Raw genomic sequence first — 4,252 nt, 5'->3', positions numbered from 1 at the left:
TGGGTTCCAGACCCAGCCGTAGCACTGCCCCCTGAGCATAGCTAACAGGGATACTGATCCTTATACTTCCGAGAACACTGGACTAACCTTATCAAGAAACTAGAAGGAGTCTGGGGCGGGTGACCGGTGTGACTGGCTGCCTCAGAATGCTGACCTCTCACCTGCTTTTCGTTAGGTGCCCCAGCCCCTCTGAAAGCCTCTGGCCCTGCGTTCTGGGCTGCGTTGTCTATGCTGTGCCCTATCCCCTTCCCCTCACCATGTGATAGGCTGCCTCAGAGCATGAGGCTAGCCTTGGGAAGATAGGCTTGCTAGTTGCTGTCCAAGGCCTGACCTCCGCCCATTTCCCTTCATAGCCTTGAAGTTGAGAATAGTTACCTACTGCTGTTGCTCCCCAGTACAGGCACAGTGGTTCTCACTGTGTGCCCTTGAACTTGAGGATCTTCCTGCTTCAGTTTCCAGGGCACTGAGATTCGGGTGTGCGTGCACCGCCAGACCCAGCCTCCCAGCTTCTGCACGGCTGTCTCGGTCAGGCCAGCCTCAGTTTTCTTCAGTGGCCAGGGAAGGAAAAGGTTATTAGCTTTTTGGAGCTTTGCATCTGAGAGTTAGGAAGTAGGCTGGCGAGTAGTGTCCTCCTTTGCAGATCTAACCTGAAGGTGTCTCTCTGGAGTAACTGGCAGCACCCTCTGGACACTGAGCTGTGGGAAGAAAGCAGTCTCTGCTTGGCACACCCTGGCCCAAGAGACTGTAGCCTTAAATGACTAGGGTGGCCCAGAGCTACCCTAGGTTAGGAGTACTGACATGGCCTTTTGAGTGCACAAGTCCCTCAGGCTTGTAGCAGCTTGGGACCCTGACTGCCAGACTTTGACACACACGTTCATATTGTCTGTCTGTCTGTCTTTCTCTCTCTCTCTCTCTCTCTCTCTCTCTCTCTCTCTCTCTCCTCATCTCTCTCTCTCTCTCTCTCTCTCTCTCTCTCTCTCTCATTGGTGGCATGAGAGTAGCCATTACTACTGCCTTCCTGTCCCATAGCTTCAGTGGGATGAGGTCACAGGGTTGGGTCTTGCCCAAGATACTGGCCTTTGGGTGTTTCTCAGCCCCCCCCCCAGTCCCCACCCTTGGTTAGGGACAGGATGGGTGGAGGAGCAGGCTGCTCCCTAAACCCAGCAGGGAGCACTGCCTCCCTCCTCCCTTCTGAGTCCCTTCATCCAAGGGCTTGAAATAGAATCCGCTAAGTAATGATTAAAGTCAAATTCAGGCCTAAAAATAAAGAGTTGGGGAAGGAAGAGCTTTGTGTGCTCCCTGCATGGCTGAGGAAAGACATGATCAGGGAGAGACCAGCTCTGGATGGCTGAGCCCTAATCCCCAGAGTCAGGAGTGCTCCAGGAATCAAGGGGGGGGTGCTCTCTTATTGGGCACAATGTAGCCTGCAGCACCCATTGGTTGTAGACTGCACAAATGGTTGCAGAATGAGAGAGAACGAATCCCATTTTCCCCCATAAGGAGACTGAGGCTCATTGAGTGACCTGACTTGCTCCGGGCTAGCAGGGAGCTCCCCTGAGTGCAGGCCCCAGGACTGGAGGCCCCACACAGCCCCGCCTACCCTGTTTTTGCCTGCTTTCTCTTCCTGGTTCTATGAGAAGGGCAGCTTCTTCCAGCACACTAGTGCACACCCTCCAACCGCAGCTTCCCTCCGCCTCTCTTCCGTGGTCTGCACTGAGCAGAAAAGAGCTGCTGGGCGCCCCCCCCCCCTCCCCGGCTGCCCGGTTGGAAAGCTTGAAGGTTTGTGGGCGGGTGAAACCTGGGTGTCATCCGACCCGTACATCCTGGCTGCTGCTCTTTCAGCCCAGCCCAGCCTGGCACCTGGTCCTCACCCAGCCTCGCGGCGTTGCAGCCTGTAATGTGCACACTACAGGGAAAAAGGACTGGAAGATGAGCTCCATAACTGGCGAGAGAGGAGGCTGGGCTCAGGGAAGCCTGGCAAGACAAGCCTATGGTTCCCCCTCGTGCAAGGCTACTGGGTTCTGCATGGGCTGGAACAGCTGGGAGGACTTCCTGGAGGGAGAGTAGGGCTTGTGAAAAGCATTTGAGGAGGAGACAGAGGGCCAGAGCCTCTTCTCGTTCCGTGCTTCTGTCCTTTCAGGGGCTGCTGCCTTCTGCGGGCTCCTGTGAGGCTCTGCATGAGGTCCTGACCTCTCTGTGCAAAGGCAGAATATGCAGACGACCAGGAGAGCTCACTGGTGAACCTCTGCTTGTAGTTGCCCCCAGCGTTCCGTTCTGTCCTTTCAGAATGTCATGATCCTGCCCAGGAAAAGTTGGGGAGGAGATCTCCTCACCTGGGTTCCAACATAACTAAGCTTAAGTGCCTATTTTGGCTCTTGGAAGCTGCTGGTGCCTTAGGTGGTGACCATAGGCAAGCCTGTGTCGTCACCCCCCACCACCACCCCCCCCCCGTGTCCCCACACCCCCCCCCCCCCGCAGGGCTCGCAGGATTTGTGGCGGCGATGGCGGGGAAGGGAGGAGTAAGTATTGGAGCGGCAGGCTGTGGGCCATGTGCTTTTATTTTCTGTTGGTTCTGCTGGTGTGAGGGTGTTGGGCACCCGTTCCCCTGGGTCTTTGACCCTGGTGCTGTTTCTGTAGTTTAGCCTTCGGAGCCGTGTGCTCTGCCCCTGCTTGTTCTGCAGGTTGCTTGGTTGCTTTTGTCTGTCTGTCTGTCTGCAGCAGGGTGGCACTTGGTAGGGATTCAGCTGCCTCTGCTTCGAGTGCTGCTTCGAGACCAAAAATCTGCCACCAAGAGTCCTCAACCGTTCTCTTATGCCCTGGGCCTCAGTCTCACCTCTTGTAACATGGCTAGGAGAGACAGTGTGTGTGTGTGTAAGTGTAACAAAGCCACTGCATGACTTTAAAGGGTTGTTGGAGGTTAATGAGGAGGCTGATGTAAATACAGGCAAAAGAAGATGCAAAGGCCAGGAGCCTACTCGAAGGGGTGGGGGGCAGATGCCTGGGGTAGAACCCTGGGGAGACCTGGAGGCCCAGAGGCCCAGTACATGTAAGTAATTAGGCTCCTGAGTGGTAATTAGAAACCTTTCTGGGCCACGAGTGGCAGCCTCAAGCCACAGTGTACCCTAGGGATGAGGCTCCCCGTTAGCCTCCTCTTTAAGTCCCCGCTAGCTGCTGCTCCTAAACTGCCAGACAGGATTTCCGGTCTCGCTGAGCCCCAGTGAGTTGCTATAATTTGGTTCTTTAACGGTTTTTTTTTTTTTTCAGTCCTCCTCTTAGGTCAAGGGTGCCCAAGGCTGAGGGAGCGTGAGGATGGGGGTGGGGCAACGTCCCCCAGAGCCCAAGCCAAGCATCTTTCTAGCCCCCTTTTGCCCAGAGCTTTTGAGCACCCCCAAATGTCTTGCGCTTTTCAGCCCTTCTGGGGCTTCTGTGCAGTGGGATACAGTGTGGGTATTGAGGGCCTGTCTGAACTGCCGGGTTAGTGGGAATCCTCCAACCCCTGTGCCCGGTATGTGACTGTGTGACAGTGCTGTTAGCCCAAGAGCCCTCTGCAGAACCAGGGGTGGGGCTGACTGGAGCTGCCAAACCAGCTCTGCTGCTGGCTGGCTGCCCTCCTCAGGTGCTCTGCCCTCTGCAGGGGCCGTGCCCAAGACTGCAACTTCACCTTTGCCCCTGTCTGCCCTGGACCTATAGGAAACTTTCCTTTAGCCGCCTTGGTTAAATCCCTTAGTAATCCGATATAGTCTTCACCCTGGCCTGGTCTAGACATCAGTTTCTCCCCTCCCCTCCTTCCTGCAAGCTGCTGGGTAGCTCCGTCTCTCCTCAGTTGTTTGAAGGCAGCGGGGGTAGTAGCCAAGGCAGGATGGGGGAGCATGCTGTGCACATGCTTGACCACGAAGTTACACCCGCAAACCTGGGCCTTTGGGGGGCCACAGGGAGACCTGGCTGAATGATCATTCTGTACCGAGGAAGACAGGAACTTGGATGTATTCTTGTAGGAATTCTCAGTACCTCAACATCGACTTGGCACAGAGGCTGAATCCTTTAGACCTCTAAGACTAACTAGAGAGCCTTGTGGGCCTTTCCTTCTCCTGCCTAGCCTGACTACCAGGCATGGCATGAGGTACAAAAGAAGGTTCCTGAAACACCAGCACAGAGTAAGAAGGCAGAGGGCTTTCCTGCTGCCACCAGTAGTTTGGCCTGTGTGTCTGTGTGTGTCCCTGCACACAGTGCAGCTGGGTCCTACAGCAGGACC

Source organism: Acomys russatus, chromosome 14, assembly GCF_903995435.1.
Source record: "Acomys russatus chromosome 14, mAcoRus1.1, whole genome shotgun sequence".
NCBI lineage: Eukaryota > Metazoa > Chordata > Mammalia > Rodentia > Muridae > Acomys > Acomys russatus.
Note: the sequence above shows the minus strand (reverse complement) of the source record.